General features: G+C 42.8%; 1 long non-coding RNA gene across 2 annotated transcripts in view; it reads right to left on the bottom strand.

Moving 5' to 3' along the window:
* LOC116448061 overlaps positions 1-19,030 on the bottom strand; it is a 119,640-nt gene that overhangs the window by 28,874 nt on the left and 71,736 nt on the right. For both annotated transcript variants that reach the window (XR_004241796.1, XR_004241795.1), the window contains exons 4-6: positions 13,490-18,746; positions 4,856-5,197; positions 3,286-3,464 (exon numbers count right to left, since the gene is read on the bottom strand). This is a non-coding gene — a long non-coding RNA (uncharacterized LOC116448061). The remainder of the gene's footprint in view (positions 1-3,285; positions 3,465-4,855; positions 5,198-13,489; positions 18,747-19,030) is intronic.

Raw genomic sequence — 19,030 nt, 5'->3', positions numbered from 1 at the left:
GTAGCAAGTGGAAATCTCAGATATTGCCAGTCTCCTCATTATACACCCTCAGCCTCTACCTCAGACACATACAGTGGGCCTTGGTTGTTTGGTCCCTGCCTCTTGCAGGCTTTGACACTTCCTCTCCCTTCATGCTCTCAGGTTTTTGCACATCTGGCCTGGGAGAGCACAAGAGCATGCTGATTCCTACTTAAGAAGATTGTTTTTTCACGGCAAACAGTCAAATTTCACATTGTCTGTGAAAGCCTAGATGTGAAAATAGTGTATTCTTGCATGGCTCCGCTCTCAGAAGTGCTAAGCAGTGAGCAGCTCCCCATAGCCCCACAGCCATGCATTTCCATAAAAAAAAAACAGGAATCAAGGCCTTACCAAGCACTGGAGTTCTTTAAATCGTAGGTAAAACTAATCTGTATTCCAATTCGAAAAAAGTCTCTGAAAGGACTAAACATGCATGTTGATGGCAGAGAAAAAAAATCATATGTCTGCTCATTGGGGAAAAAAAATCCAAGAATATTTAATGTGTGAAAATAGGACTCCAGTTATGCTGTTAAGAATAATGAAATCTAGGGTGCTAAGTACTGTATGTGTTGCTGTACAAGTTAAGCTGCCTGAGGCAGTTTTAATTTCTCTAGCCAATTTTTCTTAAATTTTCTCTTAATTTACACACCCAAGTATTCATCACCTGTAGAGGAGGGGGTTGGATGGGGTAAGTGCAGCCAGAGATGCTCAAGGCAGAGGCGGGCAGTCTGTGCCTGGGGTCCTGGCCATAGGGGAGCTGGGCACTGGGCGAGGGGCTTGCCAGGGAGCCCTGGAACCAGAGCAGAGCCTGGCAGCCACATTCCGGCTCCTCTGAGACCTGCTGGGAGCTGCCCGGTCTCTGGTGTGGTGGATTTTAGTCACAGGCTCAACTATTCCCTCCAGCTAAGCAGAAAGTACTGGTCACAGCAGCCCATGAGGGAGAGGGGTGTGCCCCTTACCGAAAGAAACAGCCTTGGAGGCAAGCTCCAGAGCCCAGGGCTGGCACTGACACACATCAAAACAAATTGCAATTGTTCCCAGGGTTTGGTGGGAACAGCATCGCCAGAGAGGCCAAAGGGCAGGTGGGCAGAGCAAACAGCCCAAGGATGGAGCAGAGCCAGCAGCTGCCAGCCTAAGACTGCAGGATCAGCACTTCAGAGGCTTTTATGGCTGCTTTACCTGCACCAGGCTGACCTGAAGAGCTGTAGCCATTGTACTGATGGCACGGAAAGAAAATACCTAGGATATTCTTCAGTTGCTATTCTAAGAATTTTTGTTATTGTTTTATCTCTTTTGAGGCCCTTTGGTTTAACCTAAATGTGCCACCTTCCAAGAGCACACAAACTGGCTGCTGCAGGACCTTCAGTCCCTGCTAAGTTGCCACTATGTTCCTTTCTCTGGGCAGAACAGATCCGCTTGAATGTTAACATTCTCAATAGTCTCGAAATGTAAGTAACTCGCCATGCAGTATCTTTCTATTAACCTTGCCTGAGCATTTCACTCTTCCCCTTTCTAATTTTTTTTTTATTTATTCCTTGTAGCTACTTTCCTTGTCAAGAACACGCTGAAATTAACTTGTCAAAATTATTAAATTTGAGAGGCAAACATAATTCAAAACTGGATAGCCACAAACAAGTGACATCAGCAGGAGTATGCACTTTGGGGGACTACACCAGACATTGGCATTTTACTGGTGAAGTAAACATTTACCTCTGCAAATCACTGTGGTACTTGCTTGTGGTAATTTTACTTGCCAGGAGCCACTGAGTTTAAGGCAGAAGTCTGCCTGTAGAGTCAGGTTTGCTCCAGCCTCAGCAGCACATGTCCTGCAAGGGCTTGGGAAACGGTCTTCATTCTCCTTTGGTCTCCACCCTGTATCTATGGCCGGCAAATTTTATTTTAGATTTGCAAAATATTCACCATTTGTGATCTACTATGGTGAGCTGTCACTATGTGGGTCTGACTCAGAAAATGGATTAAAGTGAAATAACTGCAGGAGAAATAGAGGTAGGTGCTGTGAGACAATCCACAGGCATGCCCTGGGCAGCAAAGGCTGGCAGTGGCATCCTTGCAGGATGCTCCATGCTGATATCAGAGGCTCCCTGACCAGGGCAGCACAGGGATCAATTGGTGTCCATGATTTTGTACAAAGCCATGGCTGCTGGTAGCTGGGTAGGTGCTGCTGCACACAGGGAAGGGGCCAAGTGCTGCAAAAGGGCCCTGTTGTGCACTCCACCAGCAGCAGCAATGCTGAGAAGCCCGAGCCCCTCTGCCACCACGTGGGGCTTTCATGCCCAGCAAGTGAGGGACAGCTGCGTACAGCCTGCTCGCTTTAACACACCTCTCATCTGTCAGCAGGCAATCCTGAAAGCACCTGGTGACCTTTCAGCCAGCTCTCCGTATGGAACAGCTACAAGCCAACAAACTATCAGCACAGCGATTGAAAAGTCCTTCATTTTCCCCTTTCCTTCTGTGTTTACGTTTCCCCAAGCATGCAGTGCAGCCATTTCGACCGAGCTGCATTTCAGACATTATTTGGGTTACAGAGCAGTAGCTCTGCTTGCTTAAGTCACTAATCCAACCTCAGGTGCGGAGATTAAGCCACAGCCCATTTTTATCACATTCTCTTAAAAAAAAAAGGCTGCTTTTTCTGCACTGCAAAACCACATCAGGGTCTGCACTGTGTTCCTGATTCACAACAGCAACATTCAGGCTGCATCGCTGCAGGGATCCTTTGGTCAGGGTGCTTTCATCCTGTCTTGGGCACAGCACTGGGAAGCAGATCCAGCTTCTTGCTCATCCAGAGGAACAAAACGCACAACCAGGAAAGGAAAAAGCTGCTCTCTGCCCACGCCTCAGCAGCTCCTGCCTGGAATCCTCCTGATACAGGGGAAGCTCCTCCCCGAGGGGAAGTCCTGGGGTGGAGGTCTAACCTTGGATCCTAATCGTAACACCCCAGGTTATTCCCCACCAGCCCCCAGCTGCTGCCTAGTGGAGAGAGGTGGCAGCAGGACAAGAGCCTAAAAAGGTGGAAAACCAGGCCAGAGGACCTTGTGGAAGATGTCTGTTCAGCTCTGGCTTTGTACCAGGGAAATTACTGCACTAATTTGCCTCTGAGTACAAAATGCTTGTATCCGCATCCCTCATCTCCAAGCCTTACATTTTACCCAAAAACTATAGTTGAATTTATCTATCATCTATATTGTGTCTGGTCACAAACCAGTGCAGAAGACCAGTTTCACCTCTAGCGTAGTTTGACTTTCCTACCTTTCTAATTTTTCTTGCTGTTGTATCCAAATGGCAGCAAAAATGGACCTCTTCCATGTCCTCATTTTCCAAACACAAAACTCAGAGCGAAGCAGATTATGTGTGTTTTTCTCCCTTTCAGTGCAAGATCCTCTCTTTTTCCCTGCTCCCATCGGCAACCAGAAAATGTCCTCAAAACTCTGATGGAAAGACAAGACACGTGAGATAGTATATTATTCTGAATGGAGTTTCTGGAGCAACTAAAGTTTTGAGCTCATCTGCTGCTGTCTCTCTAGTTTGATTCAGAATCTAATTTGTCCAAAATTTCAACCGTGATGAACTTTCCCAAAACAGAAGCAGCAAGCTGCTTCCCACCATCACATACTTGGCCTGTATCCCGCCTATCCATATGCAGCAGATGTAAATATAATTTACTGGCACAAGCAGCTTTCTGCACATGGCATCTTTCTAAGTCTTCTTTAGTATCCATGTGAAGAAATAAATGATTTTATTGATGCACTCGAAGGCCCCAATAATGCTTCATAATGACCTATAAATTGAGGTCTTTCTTAATATGCATTGATCAATAGCTCACATAATTACGTCTCGTATCATTTTGCTGAATTGTTAACAATTCTAACCAAAGCTATAATGATTCCTTACAGACAACATAAGTCTTCCAGGAGCCACATTTTGCTGCCTTCCATGTATCATAGACCTGCACAGATACAGATTTAGTGCAGGCACCAGTTGCATCAGCTAATTTAGGACATGGCCTCTTCTCTGCTGTGCCCGGTCACTGCAAGTGGAGCTTGCAAACTCTCCCTCCACATTAAGAGATGTCTTGGAGAACGGATTGGCACAAATACAGACAATTTGTTTTTTCTATCATGTTGAAATAAAGTGGTTAGTAAGATGGTGCTTTAATCAGGGAGAAGACAACTATAAAGTCAGAATGAAATATTTTCAGTGGTGACAACCTGTCTGGTGGCAATGGGAAATCCTGCATGTCAGCACATTCATTCTTGGCTTTATCCTTGCTCACTGGATGTGACTCAAAGGAAATGCTGGGCTTCAGTTTCTTCATCAGCAAAATGGGGATAATATTTCCACTTATGCAAGTCACTTTAAGTGGAAAGCACTGCATTCATGCAAGATAGCTTTATCGTGCCAGTATACCACAGAGTTTTTCACTTTCTGCCTGGAACATTTCATAAAAATCCCTCCACATATGGAACAGAACAAGTATTACAGACTTCCAAAAATGTGATTTTTAGGGAGATGACAGTGCCACTTACATTCGTGCACTTTTGTGTTTCAAATACAGTCATGTTTGGCAACGAAATTCACAATCATCTGGCAGTTTTTATGAAAAAAGCTGACCATGCTGCTCCAAGTTTTGCCAGTCTTGTCACAGTCCCCCTCTGCACCAGCTCTGGCTGCTGCCTGGGCAGCAGGATGTGGCTGGCAGGCTCTTGCTCAAAGCCCCCAGCTTCACATGTGGGTTTTGGAGCAGAGACACATTGTTTATCACTTTAAATTCCCCTCAGCAAGACTGTGCTGCAGCATCAATTGTCATTCCACCACTCACCTTTAGCAGACGGAGGAAAATGATTCTCTAGCACCTTGTTGCCTTGCTTCACAAAAGCAGTGAGACCTGGGGCTTCAGGCAAGTTGCAGACGCTGCCCTTCGCAGGCCCCACAGTCCGCCTGCATACACTTAGCTCCCCATCCACCACGAGGGGTGGTTTGCTGTTCCTGGCCCAGCACTGTGCTGCCAAGGAGGCACAGTTCTGCTTAGCAACTCGCTGCCCCCTTCTCAGTGCAGGGCTTTATTAACAGCAGAATACTGATATATGCTTAAGTAGTTCAACTTCGTGCTTTCCCTCCTATACGAGCTTGGAACAGGACTGTAGACAAGTACCATACACCGCTATCAAAGAAAGAAGAATTATATTTTAATTAGTGTATTTATCTCAGAGAACACAGTGATTAGTTTTTCTGATGAAAACAAATGCAATGAAAGACTAACAGACTTTTGGTAGCAGAGCCATTAAATCCTCTCTCTAAATATGGTCTAGATATCTGGGGTGCAATTAGGACAGCAGCACTGAGTGCTTCTCGGGGTAAGTGTACGGATGCACTCTAACCTGAATCTAATTCTGCTCAAAGGCCAAGGCAGAGGAATGCTATTTGTGTTGTAATGATTTTGTGGAAATAGGCACCATTACATTTCTAATAACTTTTGGTCAACAAGCACCTTGGACTTTCAGTGACTGCCACTAAGGGCCTAATTGCTTTTAGCAACTCTTTCACAAAAGATACACCATCACAGCAAATGCAGAGCACATGTGTGAAAAAGTCAGACCCAAACAAAGCAGTGAGTATCAGGACAACAGGACACATGATACAAGAGCTTTTGTAGCAAACTGCAAAATTCAGATACCACTATTAGGCATTACTTGTAAAAACAGATCTGAACAAATAATTCAAAATGAATAATTTATTTGATTAATTTTGTCTCTCCTTGCTTGGGGAATATATATAAGCCAATCACACCATCTTGAATTTATTATTCAAATATATTCAGTGACTTTATTTTCACTATATTTTTTTACTCTATGGATTAATCAGAATATTTAAAATTAAAAATACAGAGTTTTCCTGTGATTGGCCAGACATGCCACATGACATTACTTTTCTTCTGTAAGCAAGTGAGTATGCCAGCACTTCTGGAGTAATCCTTATGCATGCTAAATTGAAAATTCAGTTTTGACAAATATTTGCATGTGCATCTTTGGAATTCGCTTGCTGCCAAGAAAACTGTCAGTAAAATTCAGCACCTCTTAAATTTGTAAAATGTGAGAACTAAAACATGCATTTTAACATTTCCATTTAATTTTTTTTTCTCTGTTTCATCTGGAAGTTTTAGAACATTGTGTTTTCCCTGAATGGATGCAGCACTGCCTACCAGGACTCAGTTACAGTTTTGAGCCACTCAATATCACTTGACTCAGCCCATGGTCTGTTATCCTAAAAGCCTGTAGTTTTCTAAACAGGCAAATGCTACATGCATCATGTGCAAGGCCTTCAAAAGTCAGGGTGGTTTTGCCTTGATGGATATGTGCATTATTCGTGTATCAAATAACCCCTCAATTACTGAATGACTCTAGTTCTATTGTTAGGAAAAAGCAGATTTGAGAGCAACTCATTAAAAGCCTAAACTACGATGTTAGCATAAAACATAGGTGAAGGGAAAAGTTATTTCACCACAGAAAATTTTCACCTCAACTTTTCAATTAGTGAAGAGCGCCTGCTAAAGGAGCCCTCATTTATCTGGCATGTTACTTTGTGCTATCCCCCACTTTGAGAGCAGAACTTCAGTTAGGGATTCCAGAGAACATCTTTCACTACCTCAGACTTCAGCTCCATGTTTCTGAAAACATGCTCATGTATATGTTTGCCTGAGAACCAATATGGCTATCTACAGGATTTATGTGTTAATATATCCCTGGGTCTATCTTTGAAACTGCCTCCATATGTTCATATGCAGGGACATGAAAAAAATTTAGGGTCTGTCTAATCTTCAATTACATCTGACCCACTGTGACTTGGGATGGGAATGAAACCAAATATAGCCCTGATCACACTTGGAAGAAGTATTTAGGTGGAAACTCTGCCCATAGAGAGATATTTGTTAAGTGATCTGTAGCAATCAGAAGCAGAACTGGACACAACCACTGATGTCCTGGCTCTGCAGAATGCCCCCTTCTTGAGGTCCCCATGTCCTGTTCTGCTGAGTGGAGCCAGTCCTACCTAGCTAGGACACTTTGGGACACCATCAAACAGCAACAAACAAAACCCAGCCCAGAGAGCAGGAGTGTTATCTGCTGGCAAAGATAAGCAGGAGGACATCAGCTAGCTCTTTTGGGCCAGCAAGGATTACAAGTGCAACTGTAAAACTGTGGCAGGTAATAGGGTATTAACTCATTGAATAAACAGAGCCGGTGCTCCAGTTACCATGCAAGATGATTTAAATGGCTTAATTTACACTTCACAGCAAGCCTTTCCTACTGCAAATCAATAAATTTGCATAGGTTTCAAAATAATCAGCAACATGCTCCTGCATATATTTTTTAAATAGGTACAAAATTCCTTAATGAAAGCCAGAATCCCATCATAAACTCAGTTTTTAGCTCACCCTCTAGTTGCATTGATGAGGAAACATGAATACATTAAGGGTTAGAGCTAAGCAGCAGCTTTGCAGCTCATTTCTGCAGACAGCAGGACTGCAGGTTCCCATGGATCCAGGTATGCAGCCCCCTCCTACCACCCCACAATGGTGCAGGCAGAGCCTCCTGAACACTCATGGCCTGAGCAGAGGAAGAAATGCAGCTGAGATATCCTCTGTGTACACCTCTGTGCAGGGTACAGGCACGTGGAGGGAGGGCCAGATAGATGCACAGAGGCCAACTTCCAATAGGAGTAGCCTTTAACCAGATCTAGATACACTTTTTCCATGTAATTTTTTATTTCTTGCTCTCCTCCTTACCTTTGGTCTGGCTGGGATCAGAAGTAGAAGCTCCAAAATGCCACCAGCAAAGCTGTGCTGGCAGTAGATATGTACACAGCTCCTGAGAAAGCCTGCTCCCATCACGGTATCAATGTGATATTGCCAGTTAAAGGTTAAAAACGTTTGACAGAGGCATCCTGGGACTCAGGGTCTTCTCTAAACCAAGGCAAACTTCAGATGTTGTTGAATTATCCCCTTAAATATCCAGGACAGCTGAAGACAAGGCTTTGCACTTGCATGGGCTCTTCTGCTCCCCTCTCATTTTGGTGTCCCCATGTACACACCCACAGCATGGTCTGACCCCTCTGGGACTTGAGGAGCTGGCATAAACTAGTGAGGAAATCTCACAGTTTTCCTGGATCATGGATAGACTGATGGGTCAGTGGGGCATGAATGGAGTGCTGTCAGGGCAGGCTGCAGCAGCAGGGCAAGTTTGCAGTGCTGGCTGTGGGCAGGCATGGTGAAGCTTAGACTTACCAGTCCAGTCTTTCTGTGCTCAGCTGTAACAAACTAAAAAATAAATTAAAAAATAAAATCAAGATTAAAAAAGATTGAGAGGGAATATTTCTGTGCTTGTAGCTGTGCAACGACTAAGGGCTTTGAAGTTAATTTTTAAGCAGATGTTTTTACTCCTCTGCTAAAACAAAAAGCAAGGTTTTTAAACAGAGAAACAAAATGAGGGCAGAGGATGGAAAAAAATACGGGTACTCCTACCAAAAGCAAGAGAGGCGTAGGCAGGGGCTTTGATGGTTTCACTGCTAGAACAGGGGTGGCCTCTTGCTTTTCAGGACATGGGGAGCTCAGGGGTTTCCCTGGGGTTGGCACGAGTTAGCCTCAGGTACTGACCAAAATTTGAACACTTGAATGAACTTTCTCCTCCTTCCCAAGTGTGTGTCATGTCACTGTGGGTCACCACCAGGCATCTTGGGGGCAATACAAACACAATTCAGGTGTAGTTCAAGACTTCTTCTGAATAGCAAGCACATCCTTTCTGCCTCAAGTTCTGCTCCTGGTCTGGTCAGGGAACTGAGGAGCTGGAGCAGGACTCAGATGACCATCATCTCTCCCTACTGCCTAGGACAGGCCTGTTAGCAGCCTTAAATCCTGGAGCAAATGCCCTGTTCTGAGCACCACTGTAGCAGCCCTAACTGGCTCTGCTGGGATAGAGTTGCTGCAATTCCCATTAGCCTGTGCCTTATGGGACTTGCCAGAGAGCAGGTCTGTGTGTGGAGGAGCATGAAGGCACCTCTGAAGAACAGCTCAACCCTTCATCCAACCCCCTGCACTCCCAACAGAACCTAAGGGACACACTCTCCTCACTCAGACCACAGCTACTGTCTCACATGGGTGCAGATAATTAGTGGATATGGAAAATGGACCCCTATTATGGTCACGTTTCCTGGCAAGGTACTAGCCTGCTGTCCCTCATTTCTTTGAGCCTCTCATACTTAATTTGTTTTTTGATAGGGGGTATTTTTAATATTTATTACTCATGGCAGAATGGTGGGTTATAGTGTGTCAAACTTGCCAAAACTTCAAGCAGAGAGAATGATAAAAAGTATCTTGAAAATCATATTTGCCCCTTAATAATTTAATTCTGTAGAAAGGGAAATCAAAGCATCACAAATTGATTGCTGTGAAACAAATTACAATTATTTCCACACATCCAAATAAATCTACTAATTTTAGGCATCTGACTTGAGGCATTAGATTGAATATGCAAATGCACATGTTGAAATGATGGCCGTGTCTCTAGAGCTGCTCACTTATTTCTCTGTTCTTACTCGATGCTCAACAGTTTCAGACTGCTATTGAGACATGCAGTAAAATAGCTGCTCTTAAGCATTGCCTGTTAAAAGTATTAGAAAGCACGTCTGTAAAGCACAACTGACAGCCTTAGGCAACCAACTCTGGCTTATCCTGTCTAGAAATGCAGACTAATGTCCACTGTCACTTTCCCCAAATCTACTGCCAGTTGGGTCATACTGGTCAGGCATACCCTTAACTGAAGCCCTCTGCCCTACTCTACCTTTTAGGAAGGGCATGCCATGACATGAAATGTCCCCCTTGAATGCAAGTTTTCCACATACATTTTACAAAGTGTACTTGTTCAGCTGTCACACTGCTTCACATAAGAGAAGTCATCTGATATTGTTACTGACATACTAGTCTAGTGTGGCATTTAATATTAGGCTTTTTATAACTCACAGGGATGGCAGAGCAATCTCAGGTAATCAAAATAAATGAAGACAGCCTGAATAATGCATTTGTTAAATCTAAATAACATACAGTGGGACACCTTTTAAAGTGTTTTCCAGGCAAATGTGACTCAGGTGCAATATTGATTGAGAAGATAAAGACAGGTGTTTTCAATTCTTATGTTATGGATGCAGAGAGGACTTTGATAATGTAACAATCATCTTTTGTTACTTTGCTGCAGTCCAATACAGCTAGAATCAATTTTTCATTGTACTCATTTACTGGAAAAAGGGATAATGGCAAGGACAACACAGCTTTAATAGAAAGAATAAGTCATGATTTAATTCAGATGTTGTACTACAGCTGCAAGTTGAAAGATGTATTTATATATACCAAAACATACAAAGGAGCCTGCATGCTTTTGAATAGATGCCATGGCTCTGCATTTCTATTTATTGGTAGTTAGGTGGAATGATGCAGCATTATTATCCTGACAGTAATAAGAAAAAAGAACCTTTTTAAGTGCAAAAAGATAGCTGTAGGATTATGAGCGATCTTTACAGAAAAGCAAAATAAAGGGCAATAGCAAAAGGGCACATTTAGGTCTTCATTAATATTAGTATTTAAGTAAAAATGACAAGCAGAAAAACCCAAAGAAAGGCTAAGTTCACAATCAATGTAATGCTTTTCTGCACAATTGAGATATTTCTCAAAGATCTCAGGCATTTTTGATAAATTTTGTTCCTATGGAAAGTACTCAGAATGACGATAAAATAATGATTTTTTTTTTTCCCTAGAAAAATAGATTGCTTCATGACTTCTTGAATGAAACACAAATCTAAGAGTGATAGTGTTTGGGGCTGGATTAGTCTCCTGGGGTTACAGCCAGTGTATGAAATTTCATAGCTTTTCCAAGGAGTTCAAGAGTGCTCTTCTCTGTAGTGAGACACTGCTGAGTGACCCCTGAAAAAACACCCCACAGAATGTGCTTCAAAACGACCACCAAAAGCTGCCAGGAGTTAACTGAGCCTGATAACCAAGAAATACTCTGCATGGCATAGTTCTGAGCAGCACTCATTAGGCAGGCCTAAATCTCAATTTCAGCAGACTTTGGAGGAAATCAGGATCCAAAGTCAAGCTTTAGAGCTGCTTTCTACCTCTCTAATAGAACGGCTCTTGAAATTCAGACTCTCCTTTTAATGAGCATCTTCTACAGAAAAGCAGACAAAAGGAACAAAATCCTTCCCTGGAATCTCAGGCTTTTCTTTAAAAAGAGCCTGATCTAGTCCTAACTCATTGTAAACTGAGCCCACATTCCTCTCTGAGGAGCAAACAGAAAAACTGAAAAGTAAAACAAAACAAAACAAAGAAAGAAAAAAAAATTGGAGAAAAATTAACTCCTTCCTCAGCAGCAGCAGCTTCTCACAAGCCTTTCTCAGTCTCTTAAGCTGATGGATCAGACTCAGCTGCATCTCAGCTGAAGTGGCTCAGGAAGGCATTTCCAGCCTCCAGAGGACATCTGGAATTTACACCAGTGACCCTGCACCGACTTTGCACAGTTCCTGAGATGCTTGGGAAGCTTTGGGTAAGTCCTTTTTCCCCCTGCTGAAAGAGGCACATACTGGGTTATCAGCAGGCAAGGGGCAGAGAGCTGCTGGGCTCTGGTCCCGGGAAGACCAGGGCATTTCTGTAGGATGCAGCAAACAGAAATGCTCTATGAAGTGTAAAAGGTGTAACAGGAGGACTTGGGAGAGTCACAGATGTCCCGACAAGCAGAAACAGAGACACCCCACCTCAGCATAGCTTGATACAGGGGCCAGTAGGGGCATTGCACTGCAAATGTCTAGGATCCCAAACTTACTGAGGGTGGCCTCAGTCTGTGGTGAGTTTGCCCTAAAACTGCTAAGATTTATAAGCCATCTTAAAGAAAGTAAGTTTTCCTTTACACTGCCATTTCTGAGCCAGTAGGCTGAGACTTCAGACTTTCCTCCCCAAGTCACAGGAGAGATGCTGTGTGGAACCTTGACCTCTTGGATTTACTTGCACCCAGCTAGTCTAACCATGCAAGAAAACCCCTAGAATGGCAAGATCCTGGAGGAGACAATGAAAGCTTTGAGCTGAGCACCACTGACTGCAACTCTGCTGACTCCAGAGAGAGGTTAGGATAATGGCATGAGCCTTGTCCTCCTAGCCTTTGCCTGTGCTGCCACAGAATGAGAAGCTATTTAATTAGGGTTTTTTTCTGGGCTGAGAAGCGACTAATACATCAATAGTCCTATACAAGATGGCAAAAATGCCTACCTCTGAACCCAAAAGGGCCTTCAACTCAGTTCCTATAGCAATCCACTTTGCTAGACAATGAAGAATGGTGGCTACCACCTTTTCCTTAATCACTCTTTACATACCCTATTCAAGGTCCTGAGGTATTTGGAAGAATGAGCTCTTGCTCACTATCCAGGAGCTACAGTAACACCTGACAATGGTGAATGACTTTATATATATATGCAATATAATCCTTTTAAGCATAAACCTGCTCTTCATCTTCATGAAAAAGGAAATCCCAGCATTCTCCATTTCCCCATCTTTGTAGATAAAGCTGCCATTATGGGTTAACTTCACCTCCTCTTCACTCCCTTTCCCTCTTCCTCTGTAGCAGCCGGTTAACCCCTCATTCTGCGATGCCATGTTCCCCCTGTTCCCTGCCCCAGCCTTGGCCACTCCCTCGGTTTCTCCCTATTGGCTCCTGTACCCCAACCCCACCCAGGGACCGCCCCTGGGCCCCTGACAAAACCATCCCGCACTCAGACCACGAGGTCTCTCTTTGTCTGCTTCTGAGGGCGCTGGGACAAGATGTGAATAAAGCCATCTTACCACCCTCACGGGAGACCTTTCTCTACCTCCTTTATCACCACTGTGTTGTAACGCTGCTGGAGCCAGATCACAGGGCTGTCCAAAATGGACTCTAGGATGCAACTGATCGCACAGCCCTAGGAAACCCCCGCTGTGCTCACAGGGAGCTGCAGCCTGCTAGGCAGAGTCCAGTGGTTGCAACATTCCTCCCCTTTCTTTCTCAATTCTGTCTCCATTTTCTTTCTTCTTGTTAAAGGTTTCTTAATGCTGATGCCTACTACTTATTTTAGATTTAGATAGTCCAGGTAGGAATTGCCTGTAAAACCAGATCTTTCTTCTTGGGGAGGAGTGGGCATTCAGGTTAGTACTTAGCAAATCACGTGAACTCAAGTTACATTTTTCTCTTAGTCCTGTCTCAGTATAGAAGAAACATTGAACCAGCTCCAGTCTAGGAACTACCTCAGCATGGCAGAAGCCATGCCCTTCCAAATGCCACTCTGAGCTCCCAAATGACTCTTTATTCCCCATATAACTAGTTTTAAGAAGAAACTTAACTCTGCAATAGGAATATGGGGTAAAATCCTTTACACAAGCTTTTCATACCTTGGTTCTGTGCCACTGTGAATGCAGTTGGGTTTGAAGCATGTTAGCAGGCACGCTTCTGGGCTCAAAAGGATCCAAGATTGAAACACCTACATATGTAAGGAAGTCAATTTCCTGGAAAGAAAATAAAACTGATACAAAATACACAAAGGACCCCAATATCAGCAAGAATGTCACCAGCGGTGCAATACATTGAAGATCATTGCAACAAATCAAGCTCCCACGAGTGACTTTCCCTTTCATGTAGAGAATGGACCGATTCGTTCCCCAAACAATGGAAAACTTTGTGGAGGCTCTGGAACAGATTGCTCTTTTTGCCTCCATTACTCACAGATCAGCAACAAAGGCAAGGGCTAAAACTCATCTTATTTGTTGTCCACAATTTATGAAAAAATAATCTAGCTCACAGGAAACGAGGTGCTTCAAGAATTTGCTGAAGTGAAAGCATTTCACTGTCAGCATGGAGTCAGCTTCAATATGATTCATCTGATCTGTGTGCTACTATTTTATGCTACATTGATCCATCTAGGAATTATTGTGAATACTTTACCGAATTTTGTTCACACTAGGAAAAATGCACTGGAACTGTGCTGTCTGACTGTGCCTTGACTTGAGTCTCAGATGGCAGTAGGACATGCCATTGCATTTTGTGGGCATGGGCAGGCCTGTTGTATGACATGTTATCAGTACTGCAGTGACACTGAACAGTGGTCCTGTGTCCAGAGTGGAAAGCAAGATTTCAGCACACACAGCATTTCCTTGAATCCATCTCATACCCATTTTTGATAATTTTTGGTCTGCCACCACTTGGCACTAGTAAAGCATCATCTAAGCATGTAAAAGCAAATGAAACATATTGTAAGTAACCCATTCAGAACTGCCAGCATCTAACACTAATGCTTTCTGACTAAACAGCTTTAGGAATCCTTCAAAAGGTCAGCAAATAAAGGCTCAGAGCTTTCAAACTCCAAGAGAAATATCTCCAAAACCTAGCACACACATATCCCACCGGGATCCACATTTGACTCCCTCCCACCATGGAACCTGCAGCCACGTAGTGTGAACATGGCAGCCAGTGCTCTGCAAGGAGAGCCCACATCAGCTGTTCTGTGCAGATACTCCCACACCAAAAGGGATTTGTTTTCACAACACCATTCAGAGTGGGAGATTTCAGGTTCCCAAAGACCAACCCAGTCTGCATATTGTTTCAATAGCACTGGAGAGACTAAACCAAGATCACCCATAAGACATTGCCAACTGCCCTTTCCCCAAATGATTTTAGTGAAATTTTTGCGCCTAGGAAAAGCTGCACATATAAAGAGATCATTCGTCAACCTGCTTAGGAAAAAGACATAGAAAAAATGGGATATTCACTTTGATTAGAAGAATAAGTCTTTCAGAGACAAATTCTGAGGCTCTTAGCATAATCCTAGCAAAAATTCCATGATAATCCATGCTTTTATTCAGAAGAACATTTTCATTGTTAATACATCAGATTTTGCTTCTATCGGACTTATGCTCAGTGATTATGACACAGTCAGTGTTTGCATATGAAAGAGTCAGAAAGGAGTGAGTGCTATAGTCTACAGAGGAACACATGAGGATGGATGAATGTTTGCCTTGGTAAATAGTATTAGAAGTAATTATTTTTAAAAGTATTCAGGTGCATCTCATTTTGCTTGCATGTAACTAAAAAGGAAGCAATTGATTTGCAACCTGGGATTTGAAAAAGCTGATAAAAAGCCAAAGAATAATTTCTGATGAAGTACTTGTTCAACAGCTGCAGTATCATCCACTACCTATTGGGCAAGTGCCAGGCTACCTGCTTAATGTCTGGAGATTGATAACTGTTCAGAATTTGATGAATGACAGATTGAGAAGGGAGACATAGTGCCTGGACTACAAACATGCCTAGGGATGATATTCTTAAAATAAAAAAATGCAAGTTTTCAGTTAATTAAGACTGTGATTATCACTCTGCTACATTACTTATTTGCTATTTTGAGGTTTCCCTGAAAAGAAAAGGTTCTGAAGGCATCCTGGCAAGTGCCCACTGATAGCTTTTCTTGAAAAGAATTTGAATCCAAAGGACTAAAGTCTCAGCACCTCTCAATTTTTCTCCTGGAGAGTACCAGCACTATTTCATCAAACAAGCTGCTTGACTTTGCCAGTATTAACTAATTCTTTGCTTCCCTAATATTATTTTTTTTTTCAGTATTGTCAAATAACATAGGTGCAGAGAGATGTAGGATTCTAAAAGCCAGCTTCCTCTGTTACAGCAAGTGTTATCCCTGAGGTCAAGGATTGTTTGAATCAGTAACACACCAATCTCAGTAGCCCCATTTAAATGGTGAGTCAGTTCACATAATCCAACCACACGTCAGATGAAAAAGAATGGTTTAGCAAACACTTTGCAGTCATCTGGTTTTTAGAACTTAGTAGTAAATTATTGGATATCAGTCCACTGTTGCAACTATATATCTTTACACAATAGTAATTTTTCCTAGAGTTTTCTCCTGCTCAGCTGCTTATTCAGTATTTTTATATACCCTATATTTATTTTCAAATACCATTTTAAAATTCTCACAGGAATTTTTCCATTTACAGAAGTTATAAGGGACTAAGTTCACAAGAGCATTTCTCAGGCAAGGAAAGCTGATACAAAGAGTTTGGCTGTCCCACTAATTCAGAGCATAAAATGACTTACCTCTGGTCCAGTTCTAATTTACAAACAGCCTCTTCCTTCCAAGACAACTGCATTCAACTGGGCTGTCCTGGACATGCATGCTTCTGCTGGGAGTTTTAATACATACACTAGTTAAATGAAACAAAATTAATATATTAACTATTTTCTATCAGATTAGAAAAATAACCTTACTGTGTAATTATACCTCCTGAGCACCAAGAGCAGCTGGATAAGACTGGCCACGGGGGGCACAAGCAGGAGTGGGAGCCCCAGCAGCACTCCATGGAAGAACACCTGGGAACAGTCAGGAGGGGATCTTGCATTGGAGAGGTCCCCCTCAAAACATCCTGCCCTCTCGCAGGAGAAGAGGGGCAAAGACCACCCAGACACCCCCATCAGGCACAAACCTGAGTGGCCAAGCTCCCTGCCCCTGCATCAGCTCTTGGACATGGCCACACTTACACCCACAGTCACCTGAAGCTTTATTGCTGCTCAAGTGAGGGGTATGTTAAAATTAGTAGCAAGTGGGGAAGGAAACACAAACCAAGATATTTGACAAATAAACCTTTTTTTCCTAGGGAAAAGGCCAAACTCTCCCTGCTGGGCTAGGAGTCTTCTATGCAAAACAAGCAACAAACAAACAAACAAAAAAATCACAAAAAAAGTCTAAAGCAGAACAAAAAAATCCCCTGATATCATGAAATGGACATTATCTAAAGCTACTTTTATAACCTCCTCTTTCATGTTTTCTTTGGGATTACACAAAAAAAGACTGCCAATACTTCATCTAGATATTTGTTGATTACACAAACGCAGAAAAGCTGTTGGTGAACAGAATGACAATAACAAAGACTTTTTTCAGAACATGCTACTTGTGGTGAGCCTTTTAAGATTTGCTCAGTGATCACTCTGAGAAGTACATGTGAATTTGATTAACATTACCAATGCCCTAGGACAGAAAACACTTACACTCGTGCCAGAGCAACTCTGAATCAATAGTCTTGGCCAACACATACACATTTCTCATTTGGCCTTGAGCAGCCCATGTGCTGCACCTGCATTGCTGGCAAACAGCAGGCAGATAAACAAGTTCAGGGGAGAGCAGCATGTGCGTCCGTGCTCGGGGCTGGGAGCACCTACTGCTTCCAAGGAGCAAACGGCTGCGCAGGGGATCAACTCTCCAGCATGGCACATCTCCTGTGAGGGGAGGCTTTCAATGGGTACCATACACATGACAGCACACTTTCTACTTACTTTGTGTGGTGTAGGAAAACCAAATTGCTTCTTAGAATTGAAGATATTTAGCCAGCCACCATAAAGGGGCTTTAAATGAAGGACAAACACAAATCAGTGCTGGCTCTGAAAATGTGCATTGCAGCACATGCCATAGACACGGGACATCTGAAGAAGTGCTGCTTTTTACAGGGATTGTCTTAGCAGTTTCATGGGAAAGAGCAAGTTAAATTAATACTGTGCTTTTTTCTAAATATCTGATTTTACAGGAACATGAAACCTCATGGGAAGCAGTCAGTGCATAAGTTACTGCTTCCCTGCTGAAGCTTTCCAGCACTGAAATATATAGTGGTACCCTGTCTCAAGCAGAGGGATACCAAAACTGATATTAAATACAATGCAGGGTCTGAAAAATACTATGTGAAACCTGACACAAACATCAAACCATGAGATTTTTTTGAAGTTGCACAGGAGAGACAAAGTTTGCTAAGAATGTTGTGTCTTTAGCATGAATATCTGAGTGAGTGTTGCACTTGCACTGCAGGTAGGTCACTGCTGCCCTGATTTCCTGCTCATTTTCAGCATCTGTAAATCCTAGAGATTAGGAGCTGCCTGGTAAAGCTACGCTCTTACCTCTCAATTGGCTGCTGTGGAAACAGCAATTACAAGTTAAATTTCATCATGCTTAAAAATAATCCTCTTTTTCCCTCTGATCTAAGGTTACCAGTCTTAAAAGAAGGCAGCAGACAATTAGAAATGAAGGAAAGCAAAGCCTCAGGCTGGGACGTACATACACACTCCACTCCTCCTGCCCAGGCATTATTTCTTGGCTCCAATGGCATCAATAGCAACTTTGCCGGTGGCAAAGGCGGTTTCACAGCTGAACCTCAAAAGTTTTCCATAACTCCCATATGGATCTGGACCTCCCTAATGGGCAGAAACTCTCAACATTACAATGAATTTCTGGAAAAGAAATTTAAACAATGGATGTCTGCATTGTGCCCCTGCTATGGTCGCCAGAAGAGCAGAGCCACTTGAAGGAAGTGCAACTTGCTCAAGGGACCAAAGAGCTAAACTGCTCCAAACCAAAGCAAACCTCAGACAGCTCTGCAAGTCACACTAAGATATGGTCTTTTGCATCATCTTTGGGTTTGGTTTTCTAGTTAATCTAATTTTAAAAAACAAACCAATTCTCTCCCTTCTCCCAGTTACAGGCAGCAAAAGTGACGGGCACAAATGAGATCCCTGGTTTGGTCTCTGATGTTAGCAGGCTGAGGAGGCTCAGTTAGGGCTTGAGATCTCGCAATTCTATTCTGCTCTTCCAGAGACTTTTCTTCCCTAAAACACAAAAAAAAAATGAACTTGTAAATAGCTTCAAAGAACCAAACCATTTTAAACTGTAATTTATACTTGCATTTTGGTAAGTGCATGTATGCCAGTTCCTTTGTTAATAGTATTTTATCTTCTATAATTTAAAGTTTTTGAAAATGAAATAGTAATTACTTTTTTCAGAACTATTTCTGTATGGAGCAGCCTGATGAAATATAGGGCTTCAGGCAGATATTCTGCATTGATCGTTGCATGGGCATATGAAGGAATTTGAAGAAACGGAGAATTTCACA

Source organism: Corvus moneduloides, chromosome 9 (genome assembly GCF_009650955.1).
Source record: "Corvus moneduloides isolate bCorMon1 chromosome 9, bCorMon1.pri, whole genome shotgun sequence".
NCBI lineage: Eukaryota > Metazoa > Chordata > Aves > Passeriformes > Corvidae > Corvus > Corvus moneduloides.
Note: the sequence above shows the minus strand (reverse complement) of the source record. Positions and strands in the feature narration are given on the sequence as shown.